Below are 14825 nucleotides of genomic sequence, written 5' to 3'. Positions count from 1 at the left end.
TCTCCCACTGGCGCACTCTCTTCGAGGTCACGTTTGCCAAACATGCCGTCACCAATCACATCGGTGGCCCGGCACGCCCCCGCGACCCGGCCTGGGCGCAGGACGACGCCCACGTCCTCTCCTGGCTGTATAACCGCGTCAGCCTGGAGGTCTTCGGGATCATTCACCAGCGCGGCGCCACTGCCGCCGCCGTCTGGGAGTCCATCTGCACTCTCTTCCTCGAGAACGCGGAACATCAGGTGGTGTTTCTCTCCATCGAATTTCGCCGCATCGAGCAAGGTTCCTCGTCCATCCTCTCCTTCTTTGTACGGCTAGGACTGCGCCGACCGCCTCGCCGAGCTCGGCGCTCCCGTCACCGACCGCGATCAGGTGCTCAACATGTTCCGTGGGCTTCACCCACGCTTTCGCTATGCCGTGCCCATTCTGACGATGCAGACACCGTTTCCGACCCTGCTGCGCTGCCGCGCCTTTCTGCTGCTGGAGGAGAGCCGTCTCTCTACCGACGGCACCTCTGAGACTGCCCTGCACGCCGCCCGCGCCCCGGCCAACAACAACAACAACACTCCGGGCGGCGGCGGCGGCCCTGGGAACGGTCCTCCACGCGGCGGCGGGGGACGCTACAAGGGCAAAGGAAGGGCCAACAACTCCGGCGGGGGGCAGTCGTCCCACTCCGGCAAGGGTGGACATGCCCAACGCCCTTCCGCCCCTGCAGCTGCACCATGGACCGGCATGGTTCATGCCTGGCCGATGCCGTGGCGTGCCCACGCCCCAGGCGCGGGCATTCTCGGGCCTCGTCCTGGCTCGAGCACGCCGTTCGCGGGCACTGCCTCTCACCATGCTGCTGGCGCTCCGGGCATTCCTGCTACAACGCCTCCTGTGGTCTGGCAGCACCAGGCTGTGCCCCCACACCCGCTCTACGGCGCCCCCAACACCGGTCTCTACAACCCGACCGCGCCTGCATGGGATCAGGGCGCGCTGATCCACGCCCTCAACTCCATGACGATGCAGCAGCAGCAGCAGCAGCCACCGACCGCGGACTGGTACCTCGACACAGGTGCGATGTCGCACATGGCCTCCTCGTCCGGTATGCTCTCCTCTTCCTTTCCCCATACTTCATCTCGCATTATTGTCGGCGACGGGACCACGCTTGCGACCACGCACACCGGCCACACCACCATCCCAACCTCCGCCCCCCCATCTCCCTCCGCAATGTTCTTGTCTCCCCACACCTCATTCGAAACCTGATCTCTGTCAAAGCTTTAGCCCGTGATAACCCATTGAATGTTGAATTTGATGATTTCGGTTTCTCTGTCAAGGATCGAAGAACGAAGAGGGTGATCCTCCGCTGTAACTCGGCTGATGACGAGCTCTACCCCATGTCATCCGCGCCCGCTTCCCGTGATCACCACGCGCTCACCACCACTACCCGCGACCTGTGGCACCAGCGTCTCGGCCATCTAGGTGGAGATGCCCTTGGCCGCACTCTTCGTCTCACGGGCGTCGACTGCGACCACTCCGCCTCCGGTGTCTGTCATGCGTGTCAACTAGGAAAGAGCACTAGGCTCCCGTTCAGATCCTCTGAACATGTATCTTTCTTTCCGTTTCAGTTAGTGCACTGTGATGTATGGACCTCTCCCGTGCAGAGCAACTCCGGTTGCCAATACTATCTGCTTATCCTCGATGACTATAGTCACTTTGCATGGACTTTCCCTTTGCGACACAAGTCCGATGTTCTTCCCACGATACGCACGTTCTTTGCCTTCGCTCGCACTCACTTCAACCTTCCCATCCTCACGGTCCAAACGGACAATGGCAAGGAGTTTGAAAATGCGGCCTCATGCGATCTCTTCTACTCGCTCGGCGCCCAGCTACGCATGTCCTGCCCTTACACATCACCGCAAAACGGACGGGCAGAGCGTGCACTTCGCACCCTTAACGACATCACGCGCTCGCTCCTCGTCCACGCCCACATGCCATACTCCTACTGGGCCGAAGCGCTACAAACAGCCACTTTTCTCCTCAACAGACGGCCGTGTCGTCCTCGCCACGATCACTTGCCGTTCTTCCTGCTCTACGGCGCCCAACCTGACTACACCGCACTACGTGTGTTTGGTTGTCTGTGCTACCCGAATCTCACAGCCACAACTCCGCACAAGCTAGCACCACGCTCCGCGCCGTGTGTCTTCCTCGGGTACTCCCACGAGCACAAGGGCTACCGGTGTCTCAACCGTGCCACTGGGCGCGTGGTGACCTCGCGGCATGTCGTCTTCGATGAGGGCACATTCCCTTTTCGCGCCCCCACGAACGCTCAAACACAACCAGATGCATCCCTTCTCGACGACCTGGCCACCGTCCCTTTCGTCCCACACCAACCCAGGACCGTTCGCCCAACAACTCCCATCATCGTGGACACACCCATGCCCGCACCAGCGCCTACTGCGATGGCAGCCCCCACGTCGTCCCCTCCCACACCAGAACCAGGATCTGCCCTCACCGCGCCCACGACACCCGAACCAACGTCACTCACCTCAGCCCCAGCCACACCTGTTGCCACTCCTGCTGCCAGCACCTCAACTACCTCGCCACCATCCTCGCCACCGCCTCGCCGCCGCACCTGCCCACTCCCAACACACCCCATGCAGACGCGTGCACAAGCCGGCAAGTTTCTTCCTAACCCTAAATATCACCAGAACCTCACAACATCCACTACACCTGATATATCCCCGATTCCAAAAACCGTGTGTGCCGCCTTGCGCGATCCTTGTTGGTTGGCAGCGATGCAGGTGGAGTACAGGGCCCTCATGGAGAACAAGACCTGGAGGCTTGTACCGCGGCCGCGCGGTTCCAACATCGTCACCGGCAAGTGGCTGTTCCGACACAAGCTCAAGGCCGACGGCACGCTCGAACGCTACAAGGCCAGATGGGTGGTTTGATAACGACCAAGGCGAGTTTGATCACCAGACGGAGAAACCAATGGTTGGTTTGAATACGGGCTAGGCTGGCTCAGCCACCTGAACACCTGATCAATGTTCTCAAGAAAAAATTGCAACGATTTTAAAACGTTGGGTCTATGCTCCCTAAAACGTCGGGTCTATACTCTGTCAAAAGGAGGATGTTGGGTCTGTGTCTAACAGTAACACAAGATGTTTCAGTTGCATTTTTCAAGGAACGTAACCATATCTTACTTTATTGAAACTCAAATTGTTGTAACAGCCATGAATCCATGATTGCCACTCTGGGTCTCCTAAAATGTTGGACGTGATTGATACCATGAAGGATGGAGGACGGTCAGCGGGTGCAATGATTATTATTTAAAATGATTGTTTTCATCATGCTTGTGGTTTTATTATTACTAGGTTCGAACATTGTAACAGAGAGGCAAATACAGTCTTTTTTAAAACTGTGGTAATCCAAAACCTCAGCTTCTCAAAGCGAGCGGCTTGCCTAAACAATGGGTTTTCTCTATTTTGGGTAAACCACCTATTCATCTGGCAAATGTTGTTTCCTCGTAATTTTTGGCTACACTTAAGGTAGCTGGTCAGCATGCAACCTCTCAACCTCTTCTAGATGCTAGCGCGACTCAATAGATGCAATGCTGGATCGCTGATCGGACGGAGGAATCGCTGGCAACAACGGCCAGAAGAACATGGAATCCAGAGACCAACGAAACACAAGTTAATCACCAAACCAAAAACGCCTCATAATCAGGATGTAAATTACATAACAATTAACAGATAATGATTACGAGTAGGAGGCGCTGACTTTTCGCTCAGTTCAGTTTTTAAAAAAGAGGTCCGGACCTCCTTTTTAGATACTGCAAGAAAACAACGGTATGAGAAATACCACAATATGTTAAACTACAATATTTCTTTCATCCAAACACCTCCAAGTATTTAATACCAAGGTTTTTTTTTCTTTCTGAAACCACAGTATTCCCAAAAAAACTGCAAAAATACTTTGCATCCAAACACGCCCTAAATGAAATTGTAACAACCTTCGTAAACGATGTATTGATTATTTGTAATGAATAAAGCTTTCGGTTTATTTAAAAAAAAGGGTGTGGGAACCTGAAAAAAAAGGGTATGGACACACCCCTCAAAAGGCAGGCAAGGTGCCGAACGAATGCCACACGAAAGAAGCTTTATGCACCTATGTGTACGAGAACATATATTCACTATTTGTATTTCCTTCAATGCCTTCACATGTTTTTTGTATATGCTTCAAAGCTTTTTGTGCTAGAGATGAAGTAAACTGACAATACCCATAGATGACTTTTACTTCTTTCTTTTTTTCATAATTGTACATCTTTACATCTTTACTTTGTTATGGATCGTGAGACAGTGCTCATCACACCCCGACTAACCTCAAAGGTTTTCAATAGCCGCATGAGTGAATACTACCCCGTAGAATGCCCTCTCAAAAGGCATGGCATCGAACCGATGCTACATCGCTCGACCCCTATGAGAAACATAATCTTTTTACGCACGAAAAACATTCTGCTTTGCGTGTGTTCCCACCGATTTCGGCAAAAGAGGATTTGGTTTCCTTGTGCGTTTTCATGTGTTGTATCTCCGCAAATTAAAGCCAGTATGTTTCGCTCCGGACACAAAGTGAGCATTTCGTTTCGTGTTCACCCCTTGGATGTGCCCTTGTGGTCTTGCCCTTGTCGATGTCCCCGTCTTTTCTTCGTCATTCTCGCTTGTAATAAAAAATAAATCCCACTCATAATACGGAAAGACTTTATACAGTAGGAGGGTAGGTTTAATCTATTGTTTATATTTTTTGTTTGGGGGTTGAGGAATTATCTTCATCATTTTGTAATGTGGGATATAAGGTACTCTACTAATTGATTAGTTTAGTGTGTGATAGAGGCAAAGGTGTCCCGTCTTTCGATGAGATGGTGATTATCGTTTTGGAGGAGTAGACTTTCACGACCCGACTACAAACGTGCGAGGACGTCGCGCCTTAGCAATCGCTAAACCAACTCCGAAAGGTTATTGACCACGCCGGAGCACGATCAACCTGACCACGACGGTCTGTTTCGTGCATGCAAACGAAGAACAAGCAAGAAACTGAGATTGCAATCTGGATATTGCGAATATAAGAAGAAAGCTTTATTGATGAAGGTGGGGTTCTCTGACGCCTTCGTCTGGTCGTTGAACACAAACGAAGTACACGAAGTTGCAGCTATGGCGAACTTTTGATCTAAACAAAACCCAAAGTCGAAACGATGCCCTAAGGGCTGTATATATGGAAGAAGAGGGGGGAATTTCGTGGCCCTTGGAGGAGGGGTCCGAAACCAACCCTAACTCTTGTTTCCCCACACATACGGACTCTAAAAACAACCTATATTCAAGTATTTTGAAATTACATGGGTCTGGCCCAATAATAAGGTGACGCAACACCTAGAATAGCCTCTGGACGAAATTTATGAAGTGGCATCTTGTATATTTCGTCCAAGGCTTCATGCACTCATTATGGTGGCTTCAAAGTCCTGAAATCATCACCGGAAACTCCGTTCTTGTTTCCCCTGCGCGTGCCATCAACTCCATGCTTGTTCTTGCTTCAATATTCATCCTTCTTCAAGCTAGGCCCTTCATTTGTAAGCAAAATAAATGTATCCAATTTAGGCAGCATCATATCACTACTAGGGAAAAGATTGTACACGGACGCTTACTAGTAGCGTGGGTTTATACCCCTCGCTACTGCTACTTACTAGTAGCTCATGTTTTTACCCCTCGCTACTACTAAGTTGATAGTAGTAGCGCGGGTTTTTAACCCTCTCTACTACTAAGTGGTCTTTGTTGTGCCCCCCGAGACATGCCATAGTAGTAGCCAGAGTTATAAACCTGCGCTACTACTTTGTGAATAGCTGTTGCGCAGGTCAGCTGCCCACGCTACTAGTATATTCCCACACCACTCACCCCGATCCACCCATCACTGTTTGTCTAAAAAAACACCCAACCCTCGATCCAGATCCCCTCTCTTCTCCCGATTCACCCCTCGTCTCCCTCCCATCCCACGCCGCCGCCGCTGCCGCCCACCACCCCCGGCGACCTCCCCACCGGTGATCCCCAGCCTCTCCCTCTCCTTCTCCCCTGCATCCGTCGCCCGCACCTTCCCTTCCAGTCCCAGATCAACCCACGAAGAAGACACAATCCAGCCGGCCCACCAATCAAAATCCATCGCCAGCTCGCGACGACCTCTCTCTCCCCCTCTCTCTCTCTCCGCCCACTCTGCTTCGCTCCCTCCCCCGCCGACTTCCCCCGGACCACGGCGAGGCCGCGCGCCGAGCCCTCTCCCCGCCGGCGCTGGGAAGCCCGTCCCGGCGAAGCGAGCGGCGCCGCCCTCATCCGCTGGCCCGTCGCAGGGCGGAGGTCGCTGGCGACCCACCCGCTCAGGTTCAGGTTGACCTCTCCCATGCTATTGATTGATTCGATTGTTCCTTGCCATGCTACTCCTCCGGCGCGAGCAACCAAAACCTTGTCCATGTAAATTTTGTTAGGCATTCCAGTTGGTGCTGGGAGTTTTGGTTCTGCTGTTCTGAATTTTCGGCCTGCAGCTCGTTTCCCAGAGGTTTCGAGGGGTTCAGCCCTGAATCTGCTCCTGTGGTGAGAGATGAAGCTGGTGCCGAGGGAGGTTCGTACTCCAATCCGCACTATGCTGCTGCTACTTACTTGGTTCCTTCCTTCCTTGTGGCTTCATCCTTGTCTCCGCTGTTGCATAAGCTCCGGCCTCCATTGCTGCTAGTACTAGGAACACCCACGCATCACACAAAAGCGTGACTAATACTCTGCCTGCATAGTGATTGCTGTATTATGTTGATATTAATAGCGCCAAATCATATTATTGTTTGCTCCTAGGATCATATATATGTTGTCATTCTGTTTTGAAAAATATGGAACTTCTTAGAAGAGGTCATGGATGTGATGTGGTATGCTATAAAAGTTTCAGTGTTTTTTTTATGTAATAACATGTCAACCTGCAAAATTTGACACAAACATGCTTGATTTGTCTATTGCTGCTGCTGCTGATTAGTAGTTTAGTACTAGAGCAATAATACATATGCAACTAGGAGCCTCACCTGACAGAACAGAGTAAACTAACTGTTGGTAATGGATCAGCAAATTAAGTGGCGGTTACTCCTGTTCTGTGTCTATGTACACATATGCTTGCTTGCTTATTTGTGAAGTACTCATGCATGAAGTCTGGTCATTACCCTGGCTGCGTACAGTAGCAGTAAACATTGTTAGCTTAATCCAAACTTATTAGTCTACAAATCTACATCGGTGTAGTAGTCTAGGAAAACTAGCTTGAGTCGATTTGCTTTTCTTGTGTTATTAGTGTCCGGCCAGAATTAGTAAGGTATGACCAACGTGGCCGTATAATTAGATTAGAAAAAATACTAACTTGAGTCCGACTAGGACTTGTCCTAGCTATCTAGCTGCGTTGGTAGGAGTATAATGCCAGGATTAGGAATTTGTAGTCCAAGTCGGTTAATAGGTGAGTCTGATTTGACTAGAACCTGTATCCACTGGTGGTGGCTGCGTCCATATATATACACCAGTTGGGTTCATTCAATGGAGTAACCTACACTAGCTCATTCACTACTAGTTAGATCAATGGAGTAACCTGTTATTTCCTTTGCATTTTTTACTGTAAAAAGTCATGGCTCACCTATTAACCGGCGGCCGTAGAAGGACTAATCACCTAACTGAAACACTAATAATCAGAAGATAGATTGAACTTCGTTTAACGGATATACAATATATTGAATTATTTTCTATTTGGTCTAATTGATATAATCATGTCTAATAGAGTTCACAATCTTTACTTTGAAGATCTGTAGCTAGACATTAGAACTGTTGACATGCAAATAATTAACTAACTGCATGTCGTACTTGAATTACAGGTTTTTTGTTTTCGTCACTCCTTTGTTATATGGAAGAAGACTTCATGGTTAGCATTATTTATAATAACACATTCATATAAGATTGTCTTTCCACTGTAAGTAGGAAGTTAATTTTTTATATGTGCTAGTGGACAAGTGAGGAGTTCTGTAATCCACTGCATCATTTCGTCATACAAATTTGTTTGTTCTTATATGTGCCTTCGGACTAGCCATTGTGGAGGGAGGGGAAGGCAGGCCTGGGATGTTTGTGCGTGCATTTAACACATCTTACATCAAATATACCATTAGGGAAAACAATGGAGGGAGTTCCAGCCAGTGGCAGAGAGAGAAGAGAATTTTACTGGACTATCAATACTTCTTCATTGGTTCAACAGGGAGGTACTTGCTCCTATATAAGTATGGAGGCTGTCATGATGCAGGCTATTTCACCCTGGACCTCCAGAGATTCCAGTTTGAGGGAGTGAACATTTCAACACGGTGTCGATTGTACTCACGCATATAGCAACTTCCCACCATCGTTGTTATCTACGGCGACGGTATCAAGTGGCAAACTTTCAGTTGCGTCCTAGTTATCTCCCAGCTTTCATAATTATCACACTGCTTGTCTCATGCTAGATAGTTCATTATTTTGATTGGTAGTTGTTGTTACACTATTTTGTAGTTGCTACTTTTAGACATTTTGAACTCCCTCAGTGTTTATCTTGCAAGACGATCCTATATTATTGGACGGAGGACTTAAGTAGCAAGAATAGTTTGTGCTCATAAACTCTTTGATTTGATCTTCTGAAGATAAATTAGAGGCAGAGCAACCATGCTTTTTAGACATTTTGAACTTCTTATCCACCTCTATCTCACTCTGCATGCCAAAGGCAAAGCAATCGGTTTGAACGCTGCTACTGAGATCCCTGTGTTTCTTAAGTTAGAAATCTGTTAAACTAGCTAGGTAAACTTGTAGGCTAAGTAAACCTGTAGACCCCTGTGAAGGGGAACGCAGCAGAAAACTAAAATTTTCCGACCTACGCACCAGCCCAGGACCACTATGGAGACTACATACATGGTTTGATCTTTTTCGTTACCGACTCGTAGCGCAGCGGGAAGTAGAGTCGATGACGAACGGCGGTGCAGATCCCCGCAGCTAGGATTTACAACCTCCCAACCGCGAGGATGTATACCCTCATCTGCTCCTCAGACAGCCCTCCAGGAGACGGTCGAACAGCCCTTCGGGAAGACCTCCGAAACTCGAATGGTCACTTGGACAGCCCTTCGGGAGGACCTTCGAAACTCGGATGGTCACACGGACAGCCCTTCAGGAGGCACTCACGAACTAAGACCGAAACTATGATCTCTCTACAGAGTTGCACACATACGGTGTTATCTGCCTGCAGGGCTTCGCCGTCCAGAACTAGTTCCTGCCGGAACCCAGACAACCTTTTGGCTCTACGAAGAAGTTTCGCTGGGAGGGAGAGAGAAGCCAGATCATGCATGGCACTTATATGTGAGAAAGAGTGAGTGTGGAGGGCTGCCCCTCCACCTCTATTTATAGGAAATCCTAAGGGGTAGGGTAGTTTAACACAAAAACCCAAAATGCACATGAATGAAGTTCTTCCTCAAGGGCATAAGAGTGAAACCAAGGAACAAGAGGGGCTCCAAGATGGAGCCCCAAGTGTGGCCGGCCACACCCCTTGGGGCCCCCATGAGGGCCTCCCAATCCATCCATGTCATCCCTAGATCTTTTGAGTAAAGCCCCAAAAGGTGGCTCCACTAGTAGAAAAGGGGGTATTGGTCCAGGCCGGGTCAGCCCATTAGTCCCGGTTCAATCCAGAACCGGGACCAATGGGGGCATTGGACCCGGTTCGTGAGCCCCGGGGGCCGGCCGGGCCACGTGGGCCATTGGTCCCGGTTCGTCTGGACCTTTTGGTCCCGGTTGGTGGGACGAACCGGGACCAATGTGCCTTGGTCCTGGCCCACCACCATTGGTCCCGGTTGGTGGCCTGAACCGGGACCAAAGGCTTCCCTTTAGTCTTGGTTCAAGCCACGAACCAGGACCAATTAATTGCCTATATATACGCCCGCGAGTAGAGCACTCTCAGTGCTCTGCTTTTCGTGGCCGGCGATGAGAGAGCTTTGTGGTGCTCTAGCTCACCTCCTATGCACACGAGGTGTTCGATGGAATGCCCGAGCCACACTACTTATGCTTTCTCCTCTCCAAGCTCGATCTCCAAGCTCCATTTTCCTCAATATTTGTCTAGGTTTAGCGGTCCATCACGTCCCGTCCCCGTCTTCACCGCCGTCGATCGCCCGCGCCGATCTCGTCGCCGGCACCACCGTGGTGAGCCTCTTGTTCTTATCTTCTTTCTGGAAGGAAAAAAATCTTACTTGTATGTTTATATATATAGATACTTGTATAATTTTCTTACTTTTATTATTGCATCTTATATAGTGCGATGGTTTTGGTATCCGCCCCCGTCGGCCCTCGTCCTGTCTATGATTCGGATGTGGTATATATTATCTTTTCATAACTATTGGTTCATCTATTGTTTATGACAGTTATGCCGACCAACGTGACATAGTTTTTATTTATCTAGGAGGTTGTTGAACCGGAAATTCCAACCGACCCTATTGTCGAGAGGTTAAATTTAGTTGAAGAAGAAAACAATTTCTTGAAGGAAAAATTAGAAAAATTGAGGAGGAGAAGATGATATTGGAGTTGCATGTTGCGGATGTCGTGGATGATCACAAGATCAAGATGGATGCAATGCGCTTGAAGATTAGAAAGATTAGAAAATATGACATTCATACCGAGGCTTGGTATCATTATGCCGTTGGATCAGTTGTTACATTGGTTGCGATTATGATCGCATTTGTTTTCGCATTGAAATGTTTTACATAGTTTCAATGTATGGTTTAATTAATTTAGATGCTCTGCAGAGCTTTATGTTGTTAGATGAGAACTATGTATGTACTTTGGTTTTAATGTGATGATGAACTTCTATTAATTTGGTCACTTAATTATCTATTCATGATGTTCTGTAATGATTTTTGCCACACTTAATTATATATAATGCACGCAGATGAACCAGCAATGGATGTACGGTTCAAGACACACCTCCGAGTACATTAAGGGCGTGCATGAATTTCTCGAAGTGGCTGAGGCAAACAAGCAGAATGGTTTTATGTGTTGTCCATGCCCTATATGTGGGAATACGAAGTCTTACTCTGACCGGAAAATCCTTCACACCCACCTGCTTTACAAGGGTTTCATGCCACACTATAATGTTTGGACGAGGCACGGAGAAATAGGGGTTATGATGGAAGACGACGAAGAAGAAAAGTACGATGACAACTATGTGCCCCCTGAATACGGTGATGCTACTGAAGATCAAGAGGAACCAGACGATGTGCACGATGATGCTGCAACAGGCGAAGCTGCTGAAGATCAAGAGGAACCAGACGATGTGCCCGATGATGATGATCTCCGCCGGGTCATTGTCGATGCAAGGACGCAATGCGAAAGTCAAAAGGAGAAGCTGAAGTTCGATCGCATGTTAGAGGACCACAAAAAAGGGTTGTACCCCAATTGCGAAGATGGCAACACAAAGCTCGGTACCGTACTGGAATTGCTGCAGTGGAAGGCAGAGAATGTTGTGCCTGACAAAGGATTTGAGAAGCCACTGAAAATATTGAAGAAGAAGCTTCCAAAGGATAACGAATTGCCCGACAGTACATACGCAGCAAAGAAGGTCGTATGCCCTCTAGGATTGGAGGTGCATAAGATACATGCATGCCCTAATGACTGCATCCTGTACCGCGGTGCGTACAAGGATCTGAATGCATGCCCGGTATGCGGTGCATTACGGTATAAGATCAGACGAGATGACCCTGGTGATGTTGACGGCGAGCCCCCCAGGAAGAGGGTTCCTGCGAAGGTGATGTTGTATGCTCCTATAATACCATGGTTGAAACATCTGTTCAGAAACGGAGAGCATGCCAAGTTGATGCGATGGCACAGTGAGGACCGTAAGAAAGACGGGAAGTTGAGAGCACCCGCCGACGGGTCGCAGTGGAGAAAAATCGAGAGAAAGTACTGGGATGAGTTTGCAAGTGACCCAAGGAACGTATGGTTTGCTTTAAGTGCGGATGGGATTAATCCTTTCGGGGAGCAGAGCAGCACTCACAGCACCTGGCCCGTGACTCTATGTATGTATAACCTTCCTCCTTGGATGTGCATGAAGCGGAAGTTCATTATGATGCCAGTTCTCATCCAAGGCCCTAAGCAACCCGGCAACGACATTGATGTGTACCTAAGGCCATTAGTTGAAGAAATTTTACAGCTGTGGAATGGAAACGGTGTACGTACGTGGGATGAGCACAAACAGGAGGAATTTCACCTAAAGGCGTTGTTGTTCGTGACCATCAACGATTGGCCCGCTCTCAGTAACCTTTCAGGACAGACAAACAAGGGATACCACGCATGCACGCACTGTTTACTTGACACCGATAGTATATACGTGGGAAGCTACAGGAAGAATGTGTACCTTGGCCATCGTCGATTTCTTCCGACCAACCATCAATGTCGAAAGAAAGGCAAGCATTTCAAAGGCGAGGCAAATCATCGGAGGAAGCCCGCCATGCGTACCGGTGATCACGTACTTGCTATGGTCAATGATTTACACGTAATCTTTGCAAAGGGTCCCGGTGGACTAGCTGTTCCGAGTGACGTTGGGGGACACGCACCCATGTGGAAGAAGAAATCTATATTTTTGGGACCTACCCTACTGGAAAGACCTAGAGGTCCGCTCTTCGATCGATGTGATGCACGTGACGAAGAACCTTTGCGTGAACCTGCTAGGCTTCTTGGGCGTGTATGGGAAGACAAAAGATACAGCTGAGGCATGGGAGGACCTGCAACGTTTGCACGAAAAAGACGACATTGCCTCCAAAGCAGTATGAAGGTCCTGCCAGCTATGCTCTTACCAAAGAAGAGAAGGAAATCTTCTTTGAATGCCTGCTTAGTATGAAGGTCCCGACTGGCTTCTCGTCGAATATAAAAGGAATAATAAATATGTCAGAGAAAAATTTTCAGAACCTAAAGTCTCACGACTGCCACGTGATTATGACGCAACTGCTTCCGGTTGCATTGAGGGGGCTTCTACCGGAAAACGTCTGATTAGCCATTGTGAAGCTATGTGCATTCCTCAATGCAATCTCTCAGAAGGTGATCGATCCAGAAATCATACCAAGGCTAAGGAGTGATGTGGTGCAATGTCTTGTCAGTTTCGAGCTGGTGTTCCCACCATCCTTCTTCAATATCATGACGCACGTCCTAGTTTATCTAGTTGACGAGATTGTCATTCTGGGCCCCGTATTTCTACACAATATGTACCCCTTTGAGAGGTTCATGGGAGTCCTAAAGAAATATGTCCGTAACCGCGCTAGGCCAGAAGGAAGCATCTCCATGGGCCATCAAACAGAGGATGTCATCAGGTTTTGTGTTGACTTCATTCCTGGCCTTAAGAAGATAGGTCTCCCTCAATCGCGGTATGAGGGGAGACTGACTGGAAAAGGCACGCTTGGAAGGGACTCAATAATATGCAGGGACGGATATTCTTGGTCTCAAGCACGCTACACAGTTCTACAGAACTCTATCTTGGTGACCCCGTATGTCGATGAACACAAGAACAGTCTGCGCTCCAAACACCCGGAGCAGTGCGACGACTGGATTACATGTGAACACATCAGGACTTTCAGCAGTTGGTTGGAAGCACGTCTCAGAGGTGACAACACTGTTTGTGATGAGCTGTACTTGTTGTCCAGGGGACCATCTTTGACTGTTACGATTTGGAAAGGATACGAGATAAATGAGAATACATTTTACATGATTAACCAAGATCAAAAGAGCACCAACCAAAACAGTGGTGTCCGCTTTGATGCAACAACCGAGAGGGGAAACGACACATATTATGGTTACATAGTGGACATATGGGAACTTGACTACGAACATGATTTAAGGTCCCTTTGTTTAAGTGCAAATGGTTCGATCTGTCATGAGGCGGGGTACAGGTAGACCCACAGTACGGAATGACATCAGTGGATCTGAAAAATCTTGGGTACACTGACGAACCGTTCGTCCTAGCCAATGATTTGGCACAGGTTATCTATGTGAAGGACATGTCTACCAGACCGAGAAAAAGAAAAGATAAGAAAGCGAATACATCATACGATGAGCCAAAGCGCCACATAGTTCTTTCAGGAAAAAGGGACATCATGGGAGTGGAGGGCAAGACAGACATGTCTGAAGATTATGAAAAGTTTCATGAAATCCCTCCCTTCAAAGTCAAGGCTGACCCCAGCATCCTGATAAGCGATGAAGATTATCCATGGTTACGGCGCAATAAGCAAATGACACAAGCGAAGAAAAAGTGAAGACTTTCTCCCGCAACTATTATGATGATACCATGCAAACTTTGTAACACACGAGTATGATACCATTGTCCGTTTTGTACATGCACATGCTATGTGGGTGAATTTATGATACCATGCAAACTTTCAACTTTTTCATAGTTCAATTGAAATGCTTTAATGTCTTATGGTTCGGCCGTCGTAATAATTAAAAATAGCAACAATAAGTATTTTGTTGTAAGTAGAAACAAAATAAAATAAATAAAGTAAGAAAGAAAACAAAAAACAAAAAAGTGTTTTCAAATTTGAAAACTAATGACACTAACAGAAAGTTTATAATTTTTCTAAAACTAAAAACAAAAAGAATTAAAAAATAAAGCAAAAAACAAAAGAAAATAAATGATGCAGAAAACAAAATAAAAAATAGGAAAATAATTAAAAATAGCAACAATAAGTATTTTGTTGTAAGTAGAAACAAAATAAAATAAATAAAGCAAGAAAGAAAACAAAAAAA

General features: G+C 47.8%; 1 long non-coding RNA gene across 1 annotated transcript; it reads left to right on the top strand.

Moving 5' to 3' along the window:
• Positions 1-6376: 6376 nt before the first annotated feature.
• Positions 6377-8507, top strand: LOC119340686. Its single transcript, XR_005164648.1, has 3 exons — positions 6377-6639; positions 7913-7959; positions 8201-8507. It is a non-coding gene; the product is annotated as an uncharacterized LOC119340686 (long non-coding RNA).
• The last annotated feature ends 6318 nt before the right edge of the window (positions 8508-14825 follow it).

The sequence above is a fragment of the Triticum dicoccoides genome, chromosome 7B (assembly GCF_002162155.2).
Source record: "Triticum dicoccoides isolate Atlit2015 ecotype Zavitan chromosome 7B, WEW_v2.0, whole genome shotgun sequence".
Lineage (NCBI taxonomy): Eukaryota > Viridiplantae > Streptophyta > Magnoliopsida > Poales > Poaceae > Triticum > Triticum dicoccoides.
Note: the sequence above shows the minus strand (reverse complement) of the source record. Positions and strands in the feature narration are given on the sequence as shown.